We start from the raw sequence: 24189 nt of genomic DNA, 5'->3' as shown, positions 1-24189 counted from the left end.
TATATATATTTATATAATTATCTTGCTGCACAAGAAAAATCAGAACAAAAAGTTTTTAAAAATGAGAAAGAAAATAAAATTCAAAGAAACCACAACAAAAAGAGTAAAAATGCTATGTTGTGATCCACACTCAGTTCCCACAGTCCTCTCTTTGGTTTCAGATGACTTTCTTCAACACAAGATCATTGGAACTGGTTTGAATCATCTCATTGTTGAAGAGAGCCCTATCCATCAGAATTAATCATCATATAGTCTTGCTGTTGCCGTGTATAATGATCTTCTGACTCTGCTCATTTCATTTAACCTCAATTCATATAAGTCTTTCTAGGCCTCTTTGAAATCATCCTGCTAATCATTTCTTACAGAACAATAATATTCCATAACATTCATATACCATAACTTATTCAGCCATTCTGCAATTGATGGGTTTCTTGTTTCCAGTTTCTAGCCACTACAAAAAGGGCTGCCACAAATACTTTTGCACAATGGAAAGGATCCCTTTCCTTCCTTTAAAATCTCTTTGGGATACAAGCCCAGTAGTAACCCTGCTGGATCAAAGGATGTGCACATTTTGATAGCCTTTTATTGCTCTCTAGAATGATTGGATCCATTCACAATTGCACCAACAAAGTATTAGTGTCCTAGTTTTCTCACATCCCCTCCAACATTCTACATTATCTTTTCCTGTTAGCTTAGCCAATCTGAGAGGTGTGTAGTAATATCTCAGAGTTGTCTTAATTTGCAAGAAATGGTTTATCTTGTGGAAGCAAACTGACTGTTTCATTCCATGAGACTCTGTAGTTGTAAAATAAATTGTAAGTGGCCTAGAAAAATGAATGTGCTCCCAAGTTGCAATGTATTTGTACAGATTAATTGGGATGACTATTACTCTGCAATAACTCAAGTGAGACACAGTATTAGGTTTTTGTTAGTTTTTTAAATGCCTATTGTCACAAAAAGTGGCAGCAGCATGGTAATGGAGCGATGGACTACAAAATGAGGAATCAGGAAATCTTCATTTTAGTTTGAACTTCATCCCTATTATTGTTGTGTGTAAGTCCACTATACCTTTTAGTGTCTACCATTTCCTTCTTTTTATAAAGAGAGATAATTAGACAAAAAAGAGATCAGACAGAATCCTAAAGTTGGAAACATCTGGGTTCAAATCCCTAGTTAGAATTACTAACTACGACCATGGGCAATGAATCCTTCAACCTCTCTTAGCCCCATTTTCATCAACTGTAAAATGAATATAATAAAAGTATCAACTTCATAGGCTTAAAGTGAGATACAAATTAGACAGTTTATGTAAAACATTTTTCAAACTTGAATACACACACATAATATCAAAATCAGATATTTTCATCCAATCTTCTTTCTAGCTCAAGTTTTTGAATGGATTAGTCCTATGATTCCATTAGGATAGTGAACTTCAAGACAAGGAAACTTCCTCTCTATCAATAATGTAGGTCAGCATCTTCTCAACAATTTAACAGTCTTTTAAAAATACTTTTTGTTTAAAATTTCCCAATTATATTTTATAATAGCTTTTATTTTTCAAAATATATGCAAAGATAGTTTTCAGCATTTACTTCCTCTCTACCAATAATGCAGGTCAGCATCTTCTAAGCAAGTTGAAATCTTTAAAAAAAAAAATTTGTTAAACATTTCTCAATTATATTTGCATATGGCTTATTTTTCAAAATATATGCAAAGATGGTTTTCAACATTTACCCTTGCAAAACCTTGTGTTCCAAATTTTTCTCCCTCCCTCCCCACCTCCTCCCTTCCCTAGATAGCAAGTAATCCAATATAGGTTAAACATGTGCAATTCTTCTAAATATATCTCCACATTTATAGGTTAAACATGTGCGATTCTTCTAAATATATTTTCATACTTGCCATGCTTGCTGCACAAGAAAAATCAGATCAAAAAGAAAAAAAAAAAAAAAAGATCCAGATTCAGTCTCCACAGTCCTCTGGGTATAGCTCTTTTCATACCATTGGAATTGATCAAAATCATCATCTTGCTATTGAAAAGAGTCACATCCATTACAGTTGACCACATAATTTTGCAGTTGCTGTGCAATGTTGTTTTGGTTCTACTCATTTCACTCAGCATCAGTTCATGTAAGTCTCTCCAGATCTTTCTGAAATCATTCTGCTGATCATTTCTTATAGAACAATAATATTCCATTACATTCACATACTATAACTCATTCCCCAACTAACAGATGGGCATCAATTCAATTTCCTGTTCTTCGGCACTATAAAAAGGGCTGCTACAAACATTTTTGCACAAGTTGGTCTTTTCCCCTTTTTTATGGTCTCTTTGGGATGCAAATCCATTAGAGATACTGCTTGATCAAAGAGTACGCACAGTCTGATAGCTCTTTGGGCATAGTTCCAAATTCCACCAATAATGTATTAGTGTCCCCATTTTCCCACATCCCTGCCAACATTTATCATCTTTTCCTGTCATCTTAGCAATCTGAGAGGTGTGGAGTGGTACCTCAGAATTGTCTTATTTACATTTTTCTAATCAATAATGTTTTAGAGCATTTTTCATATGACTAGAACTGGCTTTAATTTCTTCATCTGAAAATTACCTGTTCATATCCTTTCATCATTTATTACCAATTACATTTAAAAAAAACTTTAACATTCATTTTTAAAGTTTTGAATTCCAAATTTTCTCCCTCCTTCTTAGCCTTATCATACCCCTTGAGAAGAAAAGCACTATATCAATTATACATGTGAAGTCATACAAAATTTATTTTTATAATAGTCATGTTGCAAAAGAAAATGCACATGACAAAACTAGAAAAAATAAAGTGAAAAAATATGCTTTAATCTCCACTCAGGAGTTCATAGTTATCTCTCTGGTGATATCACAGGTCCTTAGGTTCTTATCATAGGTCTTTTGGAATTATTTTGGATCATTATCTTGATCAAAGTAGCTAAGTCATGTGCCGTTGTTCATCATATAATATTGCTATTACTGTTATAGTGTTCTAGTTCTACTCAATTCCTTTTACATCATTCACATAGTCTTCTCATGTTTTTTTCTGAAACCATCCTCTTCATCGTTTCTTATAACACACTCCAACACATCATATACTATTACTTATTCAGCCATTCCCCAGTTAATGAACATGCTCATCCATTCCAATTCTTTGCCACTCTAAAAGAGCTGCTCTAAAATTTTTGTACAAATAGGGAGGAATTTTGATATGGTCATACCTGCACTTTATAAACATCCCTTAACAGCTAAGTGGAGAATGAACTGGAGTGGAGAGAAATTTGAAACCTATAGGGAGACTAAACTGCAGGCTATTTCAATAGTCCAGACATGATATGTTAATAATGTTAACAAATAGTATAATTTTACTTTGAAATAAAGTTTTTCATCCTTATTCTTTGTCTTGTAGAAATACAGTGGCATTTTGTTATTTATCATTGATTGGTTCAAGAAGAAACGAGTGGTGAAAATGACCAGTACCATTAAAAAGAATTATTACCATTAAAAAGTATGTCTCAAGTCTGTAGCCTATCTTTCCCTACCTATTTCCTCAAAGGGGCAAATAAGGTTTCCAGTTCCTCCCTTCTTGACCTTCTTGACTCTTTGAGAGGGCATTCCACAATGTCTAAACTTCCTGGTTGGGGGTATGGGAGTGTGTGTGTGAAGGAATGAGGGGCTGGATGTGGAGGCAGAAGCTATGGTCCTGCACCTCCTACCATTGAGGGCTCTTCCCACAGCCCAGAACTCCAGCTGCAAGGAGTTCCATATCCTTCTCCACTGCCTCCACATGGACCTCTCATGGATGCTGCTCTTGATCCTGTTGCTTTTCTTCCTGCTCCCACTTGAGCACAAGCCGCTCTGTGCCTCTTCCAGTACTGCTGTTTTGGGAACCAGAGACTATGCTGCAACCACATCATCCTGTCTTGGGACTTGAACACATCACACACAATCTCAGCATCATGGGCTCCAACCTGATAGTCTGTACACTGCCACCTTAACTGGGGAGAACTTGCCCATGGGGGTAGTTTGCCTGGCCAAACCTCATATCCCTACTACTCAATCAATGCAACAATCAAGTGCAATGAGTGCTGAGCAAGCATCAAGTGCTAAAGCATTTTTTTTCTCCTCAAAATACATCAAATACTAAATTCGATGAGTTTTGAAGTAAATGAATGCTGAGGTTCCACCACATGGAGATAGTAATATAACTGCTCATAATTATATGGACATAAAGCATATTTGCATTTTGTTATTCAGTTGTTATAGTCATGTCCAACTCTTCCTGACCCTATTTGGGGTATTCTTGGCAAAGGAAGTTGGAGTAGTTTGTCATATCCTTTTCCAGCTGATTTTACACATAAAGAAACAGAAAAACAGTGTTAAGTGACTTGCCAAAAGTCGTGCAGCTAGTGAGAGTCTAAGGTCAGATTTGAACTCACAAAGATGAGTCGGCTTGACTTCAAATCTGGCACTATCCACTGTACTGCCCAGCTACCTATATTTGCATAGACAGAAAAAATTAAAGTAACATCAAAAAAAAATAATTCTCATCAATTGACAGAGTCAGTCCTTTTAGTAGGCACAGTACCCAGAATAAGAAAACTATCTTTTAATGTGTTCTCTGCCTTAGTTACAACTGAAGAGTTTTACTCCATTGTGACCACCACCCTAAGAAAAGATATCAGTTGCTAAGTGAAGTGAGCAGAATCAGGAGATCATTTTACATGGCAATAGCAAGATTGTATGACGATCAATTTTGATGGATGTGGCTCTTTTCAACAATGAGATGATTCAGACCGATTCCAACATTTTTGTGATTAAGAAAGTCATATGTACCCAGAGAGAGGACTGTGGCTACTGAGTGTGGATCTCAATATGGTATCTTCACTCTTTTTGTTGTTATTTCCTTGCATGTTGTTTTCTTTTTCATTTTTTCCCTTTTGATCTGATTTTTCTTGTGCAGCATGGTAATTGTGGAAATATGTCTAGAAGAATTGCATATGTTTAACAAATATTGGATTACTTGCTGTCTGGGGGAAGGGGTGAGGGAAAAGATTTGGAACACAAGGTTTTACAAGGGTGAATGCTGAAAAATATCCATATGTTTTGAAAATAAAAAGCTTTAATTAAAAAAAAAAGATATCAGTGATCTTGAAAGTGATCAGAATTTTGAAGGGACTAGAGCCCATACCCATATGAGGGTCAATTGAAGATCTTGGAGTTGAGTAGAAAAGGGAAAAAGAATGTGTCATCAAGTATTTGAAGAATTATTTTAGGGAATACTAACCTTTTGCTGCTTTTCCTAGAAGACAAAGGTAAATGTATAGAAGTTATAAACTGGCAGACCTCATCTGAAAAAAAACATACACACAAAACAACCTTCTTAATCATTAGAACTCTCCAAAAGTTGAATGAGATAGACCTAGGAAGTAGTTAGTTCCCCTTTTCACTGAACATCTTCAAATTTAGATTGTTCAACTTTTTATTTTGTTGTTGTTATCTAAAAATCTTTACTATAACAAAGAGGAAGGAGGTTTTTGTAGCTGTGGCTGGCACAGCAGCCCTTGGCACACCCAAATTTTCAGCTCTTGGATCAGACATACCATTTAAAGTAACTGTGGGAAATGCCAAGTGCTTTCCCAAAATGCCTATACTCCTGGGGACCAGGCAGCAGGACAGTGCCCTAGCCTTTGGGTGAGCTCATGGCTAGCTGGTCAAAGGTGAGGGTCTTCCCACCAGCCTTGAGGATGCAATTCTGGGCATGACCAGTAACACAAAAGGAGCACACCTTCGGCTTGGGGACATCATCTGTCATCGTCCCAGCAATCATAACTTTCTTATTTTCTCTGCCAGATTTATTTTCCTGATCATTTGGGACAGGGATAGGGACAGGAGATGTGGGGTAGGGGATTGATCTGACTCATGAATAATCTGTTCAGCTACAATTTTGTTGAAAGTTGAATTGGTTCTGAGGTTCAGACACAAGTACATCTTCACCAGCAACCACAGGTAAATATCCTGGCTCTTGGTTTCCTTGAGCCCTGTTTTCTGGTCCTTGGGCAGATGTTGACTTCCAAGCTGATACCTTCCCAAACAACAGCCCAAACAGGAAAGTAAATAACCACTTGTTGAGGATATTGTAGAGGAATTCCTGTTTGGGTATAAGTAGAAAAAATGAATCTAACCACAATTCCAAAAGGCTATGAGGAAATGTGCTGTCTACTTATACATAGAGAATTGATATACTGAGAGTGCAAAATTAAGTACATTTTTTTGACATGGTTAATGTAGGAATTTGTTTTGCTTAACTATATAAATTTGTAATGAATTTTGGTTTTCTTGCCTTCTTAGTGGGTGGGAGAATGGAAGGTGGGAAGAAGAAAATTCAGAACTGATAGTAGAATAAAACTGAATTATTAAAAAAAAAAAACTATAGGTCTCAGTTCTGTTCTGACAGATTCAGAGATCGCTAAGGTCCTTTCCAACCATAAAATCTATGATACTATGATCTCTTCCAGCTTATAAATTCTATGACTGTTCTATGACCGGAATAACTTACTGTGATATTTATGGCAGTTTCACTCTTCAAAATTAAAATAAAAATGGTAGTTCAGAATATTTTTTAGGTCATCTAATAATGCAAAATTTATCCTTAATTTTTTTATCACCTTCTGAGAAACTGTAAATGAATCCAAGAAATTTAAAACTACATTGAAATGTTTGTTAGGTCTCAAGACCTTTGTAATAACCTTTTCTCCAAGGTTACTCAATTTATGTTGCCTTCAAAAGAAAAGAAAATGACCTGTTGCCAATAACACAGAAAGTCCTTAGAGAGGCTCAATTGCAAAAAGATCGTTTCTCTGAGGACTTGTAAACATGGAAGAACTGTGTATCTGCACAACATGCCCTATTACTAAGGAAGAAGGCATTGACAAAAAAAAATCATTTGGGTTGTTATTATAGTGCCATTTTTGCCTTGTGCATGCTGTAAAAGAGATGGAATTATCATTTCAACTGAATTAGATATATCCTTAATATATTTAATCTAGATCAAATACAGCTGTATTAATTGATATATTAAATTGTTTAAAATAAAGGTGTGCAATGGATAGAGTGTGGGACCTGGAGGCAGAAAGACCTGAATTCCAAATCCAGTCTCAGGTACTTACTAGCTGTGTGACCCTGGGAAAATTGAGTGTAAAATGAGGATAATAATAGAATGCCACTCCTAGAATTATTGTGAGGATCAACTGAGGTAACTATTGTAAAACACTTAATAACAGTGCTTAGCACATAGTAAGTGATATGTAAATGTTTTAAAACATATAGTATAAATAGGGTAAATGCTATCACTATTTTTAACCTGAATTAAGTTAATACCAGCAAGAATTTTTTTCTAAGAAGAGGTGTGAGATAGTGGATATAAAGTTGGAAGACTTGGGTTCCCAGTCACCTTTGGCACATTCTGATTCCATAACACTTGGCCAGTCACTAAATCTCTCAAGGTCTCATGCAACCTTCTAAGACTATAAGCTCCAGCATAGTTACTGACCTACTTTGATAGAGGAGGTTTCCTCACAACAAACAACTTCTCTTTAACAGTGAAATCATAACATTGCACCAAAAAAAAAAAACCTTTTTTTTTTAATTTCCCATAAAGATCAATGAAACCTCAATATTTGAATTGATTTGGGTTTTTCTATTTTCTATTTTACAACCAGGATTGCAATCACAGGATTAAAAATTCAATCTCATCCTCCTCTGACCATTTGGAGAGAGAGAATGGTGAAGAAACCAAAGAAGTCCAAAATGAGTGTTGCTATAGAAGCCAAAGGCGTCAATTGTATAGCCTGGTGGGAAATGAGATTTCTGAGATACTGTCCTGTTCCCCACTTTAAGGAGGAAGTTTTGGCTCTACCTTTCGATTAGAGAGGTAGAAGGTACTGAGGAGATGTATATAGCTGATTGCGTCTTACAAAATGAGATTTCCCAGAGATAAGTTTATGGGGACACGGTAGAGAAGTCAAAGAAATTCAGAATGAGAATAGCCAGGTGGGAAATGAGATGTCTGCTTTGATACTGAGGGTGTGAGGGGTGTTTCAGGAGGACTAGCACCTTTGATGTGAGGGTTTGTAGAGTCTTTTCCTTTTTTTCCCCCCATAATATTTTATTTTTCCAAATACATGTAAAGATAGTTTTCAAAATTCATTTTTGTAAAATTGTGCTTCAAAATGTTCTCCTTCCTTATTCCCCCCCTCCTCGAGACTACAAACAATTCAATAAAGGCTAAATATGTGCAATTCCTTTAAACTTTTTTCCATATTTGTCATGTTGTACAAGAAAAATTAGATCAAAAGGAAAAAAAAGAAAACACGAAAAAGAAAAAAAAAACAAAAAGTGGAAATGCTATGCTTAGATCCACATTTAGTCTCTACAATTCTCTCTGGCTGCAGATAGCATTTTCCATCACAAGCTTATTAGAATTGCCTTGAATTACCTCACTGCTGAAAAGAATCAAGGACATTACAATTGATCACGTTATTACAATATACAATGTTCTCTTAGTTCTGCTCACTTCAGTCAGCATCAGTTCATGTAAGTCCAATAAAATATCTGAATAATCTGATAAACAGTAATAAAATATTACAAATATTTATATATAAGAATCTCAGCAAATGCAGACAGATGGGAGATGAGAGGTTGAGTTCAGGAACACAGAGTTCATGGAAGAGAATAATGTGAAATGAAACCAGAGACGTCAAGTTTGGAGTTAAACTATGGAAATTTAAATGACAGATTGAGAAGATTTTATCTTATCCAATAGGCAATAAGGAGTCATAATGGGTGTTGAGCAGAGGACTGACATGATCAAACCTATGCCTCGGGAAGATTTTATTAATAGCTGAATAGATGGTAGAATGGAGATCAAGGAGATATTTAGAATAAATGAATTCATGGGAAAAAAACATTTTATTAAATGCTTCCTGTATGCAAAGTGCTATGCTAAGTAAGCACTGGAGATATAAAGACAATCCCTGGTCCCAAAAAGCTTACATTCTTATGAGGGTGAAGACAACACATATTTAATCTTGATGTCAAAACAAATTTCCTAATCTTTAGAGCTGTAGTAAAGTAGAATGAGCTGTCTTGAGAAGTACTCCCTCCTTCTCCTTGGAGACCTTTAGGTAGAAATTGGATACTCACTACTGGAAGGGCTTGAACTAGGGTGATAGGTGGTAAAGGGACAGAAGTAAGAAATATTATGGAGGAAGAATTGTTCAGTTGTTTCAGTCACATCCAACTCTTCCTTCTCCAGCTTACTTTCCAAATGAAGAAATGGAGAAAAACAGGCTTACTTTGCTTAGGATCACGGAGCTAATAAGTGTCTAAGGCCAGATTTAAACTCAGAAAAGTGAGTTTTCCTGACTACAGGCCTGGCATTCTATTCACTGTCATCTAGCCACCCAGAGAGAGAAGTGAAGATTGAAAATTGATTGATTTTAAACAATAAAGAAGAATCAAGGGCAATCCAAGGCATCTAGAAGAATGATAGTGCCACAAAAGAAATTTGGAAGAGTAGTATTGGGGTAGGAATGGGGAAGGTTAAGAGTTCCATTTTGGATTTGCTGAATTTGAGATAATAACGGGTCATCCAGCTGGACATGTCCAACAGGAACTTGATGCTGTGGGACTCAATTTTCAGAAGAGAAATTAAAGCTGATATGTAAGATTTTGGAGTCATCTGTGTAGAAATGGTACTTGAACTAAAGGTAAGGGATTAGATATTAAGGTATTAAAAGATATGTTTGGTTTTTTTCACCATTGCAATTTAATATAATCACAAAACATATATTTTTGCACACAAAATTTTGATGGACATGGCTCTTTTCAACAGCAAAGTGATTCGGGCCAGTTCCAGTGGTCTTAAGATGAAAAGAGCCATCTACATCCAGAGAGAGGACTGGGGGACTGAGTGTGGATCAAAACATAGTATTTTCACCTTTCTTATTATTTTTTTACATTTTGTTTTCTTTCTGATTGTTCCCCTTTTGATCGCATTTTTCTTGTGCAGCATGATAAGTGTAGAAATGTGTATAGAAGAATTGCACATGTTTAACATATTGGATTATTTGCCCATCTAGGGCAGGGGATGGGGGGAAAGAAAGGAAAAAAATGGAACACAAGGTTTTCCAGGGTGAATATTGAAAATTATTTATGCATATGTTTTGAAAATAAAAGGCCTTAATCAAAAAAAAGTTTGAGTGAATTTTTAGATTTGTCAATCATCTGCATAAATGGAAACCACGGAAACTGATGAGATCTCCAAAAGATAATATAGAGAGGATAGAGATCTAGGCAGAGCCTTAAAAGAAGGCAGAGACTTCATAGGTGAGAGGACAAGGAAAATGCATCAAAAAAACACTGTGAAGGAGTAATCAGACAATAGGGGAACAAAGGAAACCAAGGAAGGAAAGAGGGAGATAAATGGCAGTGAGGAAAGGTAGAGAGACCAAGAATAAAAAAGACTGAGAAAAGGCTATGGGATTTACCAAAGTGCATAGGGCCAAGATTAATGACTATTTGGGGGGAGAAGCAGTCTGGCTATTCAATGACTCAGGTGAGTCATTGATCTTCCTGGTTCTAAAGCTCTGCAATATTGACATTGCACCTACCCATACACCTCAGACTGGCCACTGCAGTTTCCCACTTTGTAATGTGAGCAGCAGAAATAACTGAGTTCTGGCTTCAGAACACTTTCAGTGCTAACTGGAGATGTGCCCTGGCCATTCTTGGAAGGTACATTGTGTCCTCCTGTGATAGGATTAATGTTTATCAGTGTTTCCCTGATGCAACTTCTTTCCTCCCTTCTTGGTCCAACCACCTCACCTCCCTCATCATGGAGTACTAAAGTCTCTCCTCTTTCCCTCCTTGGACAGGAATTAGCTTTTCTTAAAGAGATAAAACTGTCATCAAGATGCCATGGGTCCTTGTTTCTCCAACAGAGTTTTATGGTCACCTAAAAGCATAAAAGGGATAACCAGGTGGCTTGGAGTCAGGAAGACCAGAGTACAGATCTGACCTCAGACACTAGCTATGTGACCCTTAATAAGCCACCTAACCCTGTTTGCCTCTGTTTCCTCATCTGTAAAATGAGTCTGAGAAAGAAATGGCAAACTACTCCAGTGTCTGCCAAGAAAATCCCAAGTGGGGTCATGAAGAGTTAGGACATAACTGAAATGAATGAGCAATAAAAGCATAAAAAGTTCCCATCAAGGGCAGTCAGGGCTCTTCTAATTTGGTGGATTTCTTCAGACCTTGCAAGTCATTATGTCCACTACATCCTGCTCTGATGACCAGATGCACGTCTGTTTGAAACCAAAGCAGGGCCAGAAGAGTATGTCTAGAGACCCCACTATGCTCTTGTTGCATGTCCTTACTATGTCAAAGCAAAGTAAACCTTATGTTAACTTTTCAGTGACTTGCAAGTACTTCATTTTATCCCAGCATCAAACCTAAATTGAGAGTATAGGCTGTTAAAGTCACCCTTGAGCCTCCCAAGAAGGAAATTGAGCTTCTTATATATGAGACATAATGTGGTTAAAAAATAATAATAATAATTAAGTAAATAAATCTCAGAGACTAGAAATAATGCTACAATTAATGATTGGTCCTAATAAAGATTTCAGTTGTGTGAGTTGGACTTGATTCTCCTATCCTATGAAACAAGAGCACTTTGTCAGAAAGGATGTTGACTGGGTCCTTACATATGAAGGATGAGACTCACTTCCCTCCCACAAACAACCCCCAAAATGAAAGGGGATGGAGCTGTTTTAAACTGGGCATAGACAGACACAAAGTAGGAGTTATACTCATCTCCCGGTGTCCCCCAAGAATGCCAGAAAGAGTAGCGTGAAACAAGAGCAGTACATTTTTCTTCTCAAGTAGTCAGCAGGCCATTCAATTTCTACCCTCATCATAGAGTCACCAGCTTTGGGATCCAGAAGGAACTCTAGTGGCAATTATGTCCTTGTGTTATTGTATTGAGTTGTTTCTCTCATGTCTGGCTCTTCGTGACCTCATTTGGGATTTTCTTAGCAAAGATACTGGAGTGGTTTGTCATTTCCTTCTTCAGCTTATTTTACAGATGAGGAAACTGAGGCAAACAGTAGTGACTTCCCCAGAGTCACATAGCTCAGAAGCCAGATTTGAACTCATAAAAATAAGTCTTTTTGACTCTGAGCCTGGCTCTCTATCCACTGCACCTATGATACCAAAAAGGAGTCCCATCCATGGAAAGTAGACATCCAGCCTTCTGACTAAAGTTCTCCGAAGAGGTATCCTGTCTCTTTTTAAGGTTATCCATTATATTTTTGGATAGCTCTAATTCTTAGAAAGTTTCTTCTGACATCAAGCCTAAATTTGTCCCTACAACTTCTACCCATTGCTCTTGGCTCTTTCCTAGGGAGAACAAATGAAACAAGTACAATCCTTCCTTCTGATGTTCCTTCAGTATTTTGACAGATTTTATATCACTCCTTTCTACGCAGTTCCCTAGTCTTATTCTTCGAAGTAGACCTAGTTGTCTTCCAGGCACTCTTCGGTTTATCATTATCTATGCCAGGCAGAATTGAACATTATAATCATGCGATCTAGGGAGGGCAGAACCTGGGACTATCAGCTTCTCCATTCCTGGAAGCTATGACTTTGTTAATGAAGCTCAACGTTGTTGTATTAGCTTTTTTTTGCCTGCCACATCAAACAGCTCTCATATGGAATTTGCTATTCACCAAAAAACCTTTTTTTTTCAGATAAATTACTATTTAACCACCTTCCTCATATTGAACTTATGGACTTAAAAAAAAATTTACCCAATGCAAGACCTTGCATTTATTCCAATTAAATTTCTTTCATCTTTTTAGATTCTAACTAATGCTCTAATATGTCAATATCTTTCCAGATGCTAACTCTTATCCAATGTGTTAGCAATTTTTCTCATAAATGTATCATAGGCAAATTTGATGACTCAAGTCATTGATATGAATATTTATTTATCCAAGTAAATCCTAATAAAATTTTTATTCAAATAAATATTTATTTCTCTAAATCATTGATACAAATAGTCCAAATCCCTGGGGTACTCTACTAGAAACTTCCTGCCAAATTGAAACTGAACCATTATGTGGCCCTCTTCAACAATGAGATGAACCAAATCAGTTCCAATAAATCAGTAATGAACTGAACCAGCTACCCCCAGCAAAAGAACTCTGGGAGATGACTATGAACCACTACGTAGAATTCCCAATCCCTCTATTTTTGCCCGCCTGCATTTTTGATTTCCTTCACAGGTTAATTGTACACTATTTCAAAGTCTGATTCTTTTTGTACAGCAAAATAACTGTATGGACATGTATACCTATATTGTATTTAATTTATACTTTAACATTTTACATGTATTGGTCAATCTGCCATCTGGGGGAAGGGTGGAGGAAAGAGGGGAAAAGTTGGAACAAAAGGTTTTGCAATTATCAATGCTGAAAAATTATCCATGCACATATCTTGTAAATAAAAGTCTATTAAAAAAAAGAAAGAAAGAAAGAAACTGAATCATTAAAAACAACTCTTTAAGTCTCGCCTTTCAAATCAGTTCTCAATCCTTCTAATCATAATAACATTGAGTTCACATCTTTCCATCCTTTCTATAAGAAGATTCAACAAGAATAGTATAAGAAAGCAGATTAAGGGGCAACTAGGTGACTTAGTGGATAGAGCACCAGTCCTAGAATCAAGAGGACCTGAGTTCAAATGTGACCTCAGACACTCAATACTTGCTAACTGTGTGACCCTGGGCAAGTCACGTAAACGTAACTGTCTCAGCAAAAATAAATAAATAATTTAAAAGTAGATTAAATATAGACACTTACTCATTTGCTATGTTTAAGTGTCCATAACAAGGAGGGCAGGCTATAATGCTAGACTATTTAACTGGTAGAATGGGGGGGGGGAATTGATCAAAAAATGAGGTGCAAGTCTTGGCTTTTGGCACTTAGCTGTATGATTTTGAGCAAATCACTATCTGGAACTCAGTATTCTCATCTGAAAAATAAATAGATTGGATTAAATAACATCTAAAGACCTTTTCTACCTTCGACTCTATGATCCTAGGATCTGTTAAGAGATCAAATTAATTTGTTTCTGAGGGTTTGTTTTTTTTCCCACATCTTGTTCCTATAGTTTGTAAAACAGGAATAATAGTACTCACACTACATACTTTACAAAGTTGTGAGGAAATGCCATAAGCCACAAAGAACTATATAAATATGAGCTGTTATTATATAATCTGGAAAAATATAATAAGACCTTCTGAACGGTTCCTTTAGATTTTTTGAAAAACACATTCAAATTTGAGGGTCTTATTTTTCCTTGTTCCTATAAAGAATTTGTCTCTCTTGGGGAATGATTAGTAATCAGTCCCTAGAGAATCATCCTTGGAGCAGTTATCTATACTTTTGTTTCTTGAACAATTGTTGCCATAGCCAGGAAATAGCCTGAAGCATAAAAAATAGAATTAGGTCAAGCCTTGACTTTGTACTACATCAGTACAATGATATTTAGTGTCTCTGATGGATAAACTAAAAAGACTTTACAGTGGTATGTGAGGTGGCAGTCAAAAGATAGAGCATTCATCTTTCAAGATCAAAACATTTTTTCATTTGTCAGTCACATGTGGACACTTTCTGGAAGAGCACAGATAACTAAGAAGTACAAATCAGATGAAAAGTGATGAATCCACATGAGTTGTGTGAAATAAATCATTAGATACACTTTTCTGTGCTCTATAGACGATGAAAATGGATGCCTAATGAAAGAGCAGACAGAACTTGGATTCCCTCCAGAACTTTCTCTAACTGTGAAGTTCAGGGATCATCAGTTTTGTAACCTATACTTTGAAAGTAAACAAATGTAATACATGAGTTCCATTGGGTAAAATGTCTGCTTCTAGATTATAAGTCTCCATGATTGACCAAGGAATCTTTGGCTTTTAAATAAGAAGTTGTGAACATTAAGAGGAATCCTGAATCACAGAATGTGTTTTAAGCATCTCTCTTTTTTTTTTCCTATCTCTTTAAGAACTTTATTTTATTTTATTTTTGGTTTTGTTTTCTTTTGTTTTGTTTTTGCTGAGGCAATTGGAGTTAAGTGACTTGCTCAGGGTCACACATCCAGGAAGCATTAAGTGTCTAAGGCCACATTTGGACTCAGTTCCTGGTGCTCTATCCACTGGGCCAGAACAAGAAAAAAGAAAAACAGAAAAGGAAAACAACATTATCATATGCCCAGCAGAACACCAGGGAGGATTCAAAATATGTAACAACAAATTACCAGTTCAAGAAATTGTATATATTATTTAGTTTTTTTCAGTCATTGACTCTTCCTGCCCCATCTGGGGTTTTCTTTTTCTTTTTTTCCATTTGGGATTTTCTTGCCAACAATACTGGAGCCACTTGCCATTTTCTTTTCCAGCTCATTTTACAGAGAAGGAAACTGAGGCAGACAGTTGAGTGACTTTCTTAGGGTCACATAGCTAGTAAGTGTCTAAGATCAGACTTGAACTCAAAAAGATGAGTTTTCCTGACTTCATGCCAGTGATAGTCACTGTGCCACCTAGCTGCCCTATAATTAACTGAGTGAAAGTCCAGGAATTGATAGGGTTTGGTTAGATTTCCTGTAGGAGAAGGAATTTTAGTTAAGACTCCTATGAGAGTGAAGGTCACTGTACTGTTAGACAACTGATACTCATTATGGTAACCTAGAATCTCTCTGGTTTTGACCAAAATCAGATATCCAGTTCTTGACTGAAATGAAATTTGCCTTTGTGATAGTGAAGTAGAATGTATAAGGATATTGAGTGGAGAGGGGTAATAATGGGAAGCCTTTTTCTCTTCCGAGCTTTCCCATATATGACCCACAATTCTTTTCACTTTCTGACATAAAGGTTGTAATGTACCTTATGCATAAAAAAGAATTAAGAAAGTATCAAACAATTGAAATTTAAAAAAGAATCATTTAAATTCACAGATACCATTGGAAGCTATGTTGTTCTCATATTTTTTACAGTATATTGACACATCATTTTTTCCACAAGGGTGTAGAAAAAAAAGAGAAAAGAATCCATTGACAATTTTTAAAATTCTCCTTAGAAATTTTATAAACCTGAAGTAGATAAATGAGTGTCTTAAATTTAACCTGTTTATTAAAAGGCTAAGAATAGGATGGCTGTTAATATTTCTAAATGAATTTGCTGCATTTTCTCACAATGGAACATATGGTATGAGTGGGTCTATGCCTTCTATAAAATTGATGAAGCCTAATTATGATGTATTTTAGAACATAATTACATAGGGATTCAGATTTGTCCCAGTATTGAACCAAATAAAACTCTCGGCTGCATTCAGGGCACTTCGGCTAGTGTGAGGAAAATATATGAGATGATGTCATTTGCAAAAGAAGCACATATGAAATTAAAAGCTTAAGGGAGACTAATGTCAGTCAATTAGAAGAATCATTCATTTTATGCATGACCCATGGTAGGATAACATCATCAAGAGCATATGTTTATTGATGGAAAGATGAGGTAAACTAAGTATTAAATGTTCTGTATTTCCTTATAGGTGGCAGAACTTTTATAAATTATAAATTATACTTTTTTCCAAGTCACCCACAAACACTTAAATTATTGGTGTCAAACATGGGGCCTTCCAGTTATGGGACCAAGTGGGGAAATCTTAAGAAGTACAAAAGCCCAAGGTCCATTTCAGAGAATAATACAGAGAATAATCCAGAAAAAAAAAGTTCATAATATTATAGATTTTAGAGCTTGAAGGGATTTACAAGGCCATCTGGCCAGACCCTCTCATCTCTCACAGGAAGAGATGATTGCAAAAACCTTAAGCCAAGCAAATTAAATAATTTACCCAAGATGATATAATTAGCAAGCATTTAAGGGCAGCATTTGAATGGAGGTTCTCTGATGACAGAACTTTTTTCACAGTACCACACTGTCTCCCCTCCTATACATAAACTGGATATTACCTATTTATTCATATTGACTATAATTGCCTAAGAGTCAAAAAGTCTCAAAGATCTGTATTATTCTTATTTAAAGTGGCAGGTGAACTGGGATTACTCAGTTCAGGCCTGAATAATTTTTAGGGTCAGAAATCCCACTTTTTCCTCAGTTCCAATGGCTAAACGGATCATGGTATAGCAGTATAATGGAATGTAACTGTGCTGTAAGAAATAGCAAATATAATTTAATATATAAAGAGAAACATGGAGGAATCTGATACAGAGTAAAGTAAACAGAGCCAAAAAAAAACCCCAATGCATACAATGACTGTAACAATGGAAATAGAAAAATACTACGAAGCAATAAAAAATATTATTGCAAAATTACAAACACACTATTTATCTCTTATACTCCATGCTGGGATGGAGTATGAAAGACTAGAAGGTGGCAGCTGAGGCAGCAGATGCTCTCAAGTCTGTTCACATCACCAATGGGATTTTAAAACCAGTTGGTCCATACTCTGGGCAGAAATCAGACTTTGAAAAACAGAATCAGAGATGACCATTTACTTTCTTCTTGTTAGCTTTTCTTTTCCCCCTAGTCATTTCCTTTTGGGAAACAAATGACCTAAAAAAAAGTTTTAACAACACAAGGAATACTTAAATCTAATATGTTGGAAATGCATATTGGACAGCAGTCATGTCTCAGACTAGTCCATACAGGGACCATGTGGGGAAGTAAATTTTCTATTAAGATTTCCAATAGACACAATTTAAGCTCCACAGAAAGCAGATTGGGGGTATAAATTCATTTCTCATATTCATGTATGTTCACTCTACATTCAGCCAAATTGCTTCATTCACATACCAACATCTCACAACACTTTCATATGCATACATATCAATAAGTCCACAGGCCTATTATGGACCAGGCTCTAGAGATACAAATAAGTATAAATAATCCTGATTCTCAAAGAGTTTACATACTTACTGTATATATACCTATACATATCCATACATAGATGTGCAGGGTATTTGATGCCCATAAAGATTATTTATATGTCCACAGCACTTGTTTAATGTAAATCATAGGAAGGGCATAGATAAATAAATACCTTGGAAATCTTTCCTACCACTCTCCAAGGAATACTTTGATTTTTGTTGGGGAAGTTAGTCAATAAGGATTAAGTGACTTGCCCAGGGTCACACAGCTAATACATGTCAAATTCTGAGACTAGATTTGAACTAAGATCCTCCTGACTCCAACGCTAACAATCTCAATTAGCTGCCCCATGGGATACTTTGATTTTTGACTGGATGAGAGAAAGAAAAAGGTGTGAGAAGCCACAAGGCTAGCTAATCTGCTCTCCTTAGAAAGGACAACACACTAGATTTATATCTGTCTCCCTTAATATTGCTAGAGTAAATGGTTTTTTTCTTAAATTCAAACCACTTTTTTGATCATTATCCCTTAAAGAGTAAAGGTGTTCCAAGCTTGTATTTTCTTACAAAATATTAAATAAAAGACCACCACACAAATAGTGAATAGTAAGTAAAGCCATTTAATCAAACAGATAGAAAATAGAGAAATTATACAGATCAGAATATAGCTGACAATACACAGAATGAATAAGTTCTCCCACTGGAAGCAAGATAGCTCAACCAAGAGAGAGAATCCCTGATATCACCCAAGTGGAAATTTCCCAGAATATCTAGGGAGACAAACTTGAAATTAGGGACATAAAGTATCAGCTTTCCCCTATTTTCTTTTCATTATCTTTTCTCTCCCTGGAGTTTGGAACCATCACTCAAAAGAGTAAGGAAGAAAAATGATTCTCCTCCTCCAAGCTCTTTCAACATCTCTGACCTTCATATAGGTAGGCAGTTTTCAGTCATAATTTTCTTCACCAACAAGAAGATTTGTGCAAATGCTTCACACTTAAAATCATGGTTATTCTTATACGTACGTTATGTACAAATACTTCATTTTTTATTATTACAGTTTTTTATTTTTAAAACATATGCATGGATTAATTTTCAAAATAGATCCTTGCATAGCTCTGTGTTCCAAATTTTCCCCTCCTTCCCCCAATTCCCTCTCCTATATGGCAAGTAATTCAATATAGTACAAATACTTTAAAACCGTGATACATTGACAGATATTATCTCATTGTAAAGAGGATTCCCTTCAAACATACAAGTCCCAATTTATCCATGCTGTTTCTTTACATGTATCTCTTGTCTATTTATTTTGCCAACCAGTGGCACAGGGGATCCAATCAAAATGCTCAAGGACTTCCTCAAGATCCCCTAATACAGAATTATAAGGATGCCAATGGAACCTGCAAACTATTCATTTAGTTATTCCTTATTTTGGCCATATGGCCAAACTCTCATAAAGACATTTATACTCATGCAAAACCCAGATACCTAAACAACATTGTCCCTTTATTCAACCAGCAGAGAAAAAGTGGTGATGGGGAGTACTTTCAATGGGATGATGATCAAGGATACTGGAGGATGAGGTGAGAAAAGGAATGGGGATTCATAAATTAAGGAAAAGGAGAGAGGGGAATTCATCATTTGAACAGAAGTTGTTTTGCTTATGAGCCTTTGTCTCTAATGCAGCCTTAGTACTGTTATTTCTCTAAAACTCCAGTGACATCACCAGTTATCATGCATTCTGTATCCTGGGCTGCAACTAAGCTCTGGGGTCCTGGGGATCTCATTAAGAAGCCCCAAATACTCCCATTGCTCCCACTGAAGAAGTCAAAGGAAAACAGGAAGAAGGAAAGGAAAAAAAATTTAATTATGAGCAAATTTTGTGACCCATTCTTAGAGTCTTTGAGACTAATCCCCTGATAAAACTTTTCTTCCTCCTTTCCAACTTGAGGGAAACTGCCTTAAGTTATTTGAATTTCTTATAATTTCTATCTTCAGATACCCAAAGGCAAAGACAGAAGAAAACAAAATTAGGATGGAGACTCTTTGCTGAGAAAGAATGTTTTGAGCAACAGGTTTATTGGTTCAATGAAATAGATGTTTCAAAGTAAACCTTATTGGAGAAGCCAATGCCCCAGGTTCTCTTGGTCCCATTAGGGAATAATATTTCTTAATTATGAGCCAGATGAATAAATCTCCCTCATAGTCACGGTAGTTCAGTCACAATTATTAAATGACCTCAGGCTTCTTGTTCCTATCCCACAAAAGAATCCTTAACCGACACTTGGGGCTTTTATGCAAAATCTAGGACTTCCAATTACCTACCAAGGAATTTTTTCCCCTTTCAAAAGGAAATAGCCTATAGAGTTTGCAGTTAGTTACTTAGAAGAAAAAAAATCAGCAGCTTTGATCATTTCTGACTTTCTAAGGGACTTCATTGAGATAACAGGAATGTCTCTCTCTCTTTTTTTTTTTTTTGTAAGAAAAAATATTTGGAATTGGAATAACTAATCCTGAATTTTGTTCAGAAAAAAAATCCCCAGTCTAATTCTCCTTAATGGACATATTTTATTTCTGTTGACCTCAGAGTATTGTCTGGGCCAATGAGCTTAAAGAAGTTCTGACTCTGGAGAGCACATCTCAGTCTCCCCTTAAAACCCAGGTATCCTTTAAGAACCTTTGAGAATTGGGGACAAATGCCCTGGCTTGAGCTTTGGAAATATTATATATCAACAAAAGGGGGAGCTATGGTGCAATGATTCTCAGGGAGAAAGAGGCAATTCAGCTCCTTGGCAATAAAAAAATGATTTAAGTCTGTTACACCAGCAGCTCTTTGTCCCATCCAAACCCAGAAAGCTGGAAAGCTTTTGCCGTTTCTTTTTCCTCTATAAAGTTCTCCATTTAAAAGGTGTAAAAATGGGAAGGAGTCCATAATGTGATTTACCTAGACTCGTCAACAGCCTAAGAATTGGCCACATGGGGACAGCCTTATTTGGATGGAGTTGGCAATATATTGGTAAGGATGGGATCTAAATCATCCCACCCTACTGAAATAGCCCTGATATATTTATTAGGTGGGAACACATCTTGATTGTTCAGTAGGTGTGAAGAAAGCAGTACTGGGGTGTGTTGGAGTCAATTCCAATCAGCTAGGCAACCTAATTGTTAAATTTTCAGTGTGACCATTTATACCTCAAAAATAGGCAAATTCTACAATTCAGGATTTGTTATATTATTGTGTTAAAGAATGTCTTCCTATCCTCCCCCTCCATCTTGTCTAGAAGAGGATCTTTTTTTTTTTTACTAATAGCTTTTTATTTTTCAAAATACATGCAAAGATAGTTTTCAGCATTCAGCTTTGCAAAACCTCATATTCTAAATTTTTCTCCCTCCTTTTCCCCCACCCCTTCCCCTAGACAGAAAGTAATATAATATAGGTTAAACATGTGCAATTTTAGATGAGAATCTTGAAGCCTTAAAGAGTCTAGAGGATCTAGTCTTTTCCTTTATCATCCTAGGGGTGCTATAGAACAGCAATAGCTAGCAGCAATATGTGCAATAGGGATCTAAGAATGGACTGGGCGCTGTGAGGAAAGGGAGATTCAGGGCTCCACAAGCATCCCAACAAGAAAGATATACCAAGGTCAAAACTCTTAAGAAGAGAGAGAGAGAGAGAGAGAGAGAGAGAAACAGAGAGAGAGAGAGAGAGAAACAGAGAGAGAGAGAAAGAGAGAAAGAAAGAAAGAAAGAAAGAAAGAAAGAAAGAAAGAAAGAAAGAAAGAAAGAAAGAAAAGAAAGAAAGAAAGAAAGAAAGAAAGAAAGAAAGAAAGAAAGAAAGAAAGAAAGAAAGAAAGAAAGAAAGGAAGAAAGAAAGGAAGGAAGGAAGGAAGGAAGGAAGGAAGGAAGGAAGGAAGGAAGGAAGGAAGAAAGAAAGAAAAGAAAGAAAGAAAGAAAGAAAGAAAGAAAGAAAGAAAGGAAGAAAGAAAGAAAGAAAGAAAGAAAGAAAGAAAGAAAGAAAGAAAGAAAGAAAGAAAGAAAGAAAGAAAGAAAGAAAGAAAGAAAGAAAGAAAGAAAGAAAGAAAGAAATTGAGTTTTCTAGGAACTGAGTGACCCCTTTATCCTGGAATTTCTGTTTTAGTAGAAGTGGATCACAGGTGATCATTAGGTGAATGTTTTATACCAACTGTTTATATTGGTATCCCTCTCTAAATGCTGATTAAAATCAGCAGATGCTAATAAGGGAAAACAGACTGGTGGGAGCTTATGAGCTCTTTCCACTTCTACAATATGCTCAGCCCTATTGTGTTCCTCTCAGTGGTGACTTCCCCAGCAATGGTAAACCAGCATCTTGGACTATCCCTCCCAGCCAAGGTGATATCCTGTTTTCTTTCTTCCAATGGAGCATTGTGTTCTGAGATTCAAGGTCTCCCATCCCTACATTTCCTGTAAGTTATTGTAGAGGCTACATTTGATAGTTACAGCTCTGTCCTTCATGTCTTGTTTCTCTGATCTGCACAGAGTTGCAAGGTTCAGAAATATGATCCAAGAGGGCTAGATCCCCATTAGAGCAGAGGCTGATTGCATTCCCCAGAGGGAGTCAATCTACATGAATGGATAGGTTCAGAGGCCCCAAGGACTCCATTGGCACCATGATTGGGCACAGAGCCCATTGTCCTGTGCTTATGGAAAATTACATAAACCTATACATTACCTCTAAAGTATTCCCTTCTGTTATTTGTTCCAATGAGGGAAAACTAGGAGAGAAAATAGATTTTTGTTCAATGATAAAATAAAACTAAAACTTAAAAAAAAAAAAAAAGCACTTCCCACCACTTTATTCCCAAAGTTCTCCTCACTAAGGAGAAGGGAGTAAAAATCCTGTAATTTTTTTTAATATGCTATCAAAAAAATTTTTATAATGACTTTTTATTGACAGAACCATGCCAGGGTAATTTTTTACAACATTATCCCTTGCACTCACTTCTGTTCCGATTTTTCCCCTCCCTCCCTCCACCCCCTCCCTCAGATGGCAAGCAGTCCTATATATGTTAAATATGTCGCAGTATATCCTCGATACAACATATACGTGTGCAGAACCGAACAGATCTCTTGTTGCACAGGGAGAATTGGATTCAAAAGGTAGAAATAACCCAGGAAGAAAAACAAAAATGCAAGCAGTTTATATTCATTTCCCAGTGTTCCTTCTTTGTGTGTAGCTGCTTCTGTTCATTATTGATCAGTTGAAACTGAGTTAGGTCTCTTTGTCAAAGAAATCCATTTCCATCAGAATACATCCTCATATTGCATCGTTGTTGAGGTATATAATGATCTCCTGGTTCTGTTCATTTCACTTAGCATCAGTTCATGTAAGTCTCTCCAAGCCTCTCTATATTCATTCTGCTGGTCATTCCTTACAGAGCAATAATATTCCATAACATTCATATACCACAATTTACCCAGCCATTCTCCAATTGATGGGCATCCATTATGTTATCAAAATTTTAAAAAAAAAAATTCTGCCTCAGTTTCCTCATCTGTAAAATGGAAATAATAATAGCAACAATCTTAAAATATTGTTTTGAAAACTCAAATGAGTATGACTTATAAGTAATTCAAGAGATATAGTTTCTGAGTAATTAATCTTTTTTTTAATCATACTAGTATATAATCGATAAAAGGAGTCAGTAACACTCTAGAATGCCAAAGATCTCGCATGTCTTCCTACCCTCCCCTTCCATCTTGTCTAGAAGAGGATCTTTTTTTTAATAGCTTTTTATTTTTCAAAATACATGCAAAGATAGTTTCCAACATTCACCCTTGCAAAACTTTATGTAACAAATTTTTTTCTCTCTTTCTCTCCCACCTCCTCCACTCCCCCCTTCCCCAAACAGCAAGTAATACAATATAGGTTAAACATGTGCAATTTTAGAAGAGGATCTTGAAGTCTCAAAGGGTCCAAAGGATCTGGTCTTTTCCTTTATCATCCTAGGGATGCTATAGAACAACAGTGGCTTATATACCCTTGGAAGAGTGGGTATTTCTGAGGATGGCAGTGGACTATGATTGGTTAACAAATAATGAGACTATGAATATTACAATGAAGTGGATCTATTCTTAGGAGGGGCTGGGGAATGTGATTCTGATCATGTCACTTACAT

The 24189-nt window shown here is 36.2% G+C and overlaps 1 pseudogene; it reads right to left on the bottom strand.

The window, feature by feature from the left end:
- Positions 1-5522: 5522 nt before the first annotated feature.
- The window catches only part of LOC127561526 (uncharacterized), a 94021-nt pseudogene continuing 75354 nt past the window's right edge, over positions 5523-24189 (bottom strand).

Source organism: Antechinus flavipes, chromosome 4 (genome assembly GCF_016432865.1).
Source record: "Antechinus flavipes isolate AdamAnt ecotype Samford, QLD, Australia chromosome 4, AdamAnt_v2, whole genome shotgun sequence".
Lineage (NCBI taxonomy): Eukaryota > Metazoa > Chordata > Mammalia > Dasyuromorphia > Dasyuridae > Antechinus > Antechinus flavipes.
Note: the sequence above shows the minus strand (reverse complement) of the source record. Positions and strands in the feature narration are given on the sequence as shown.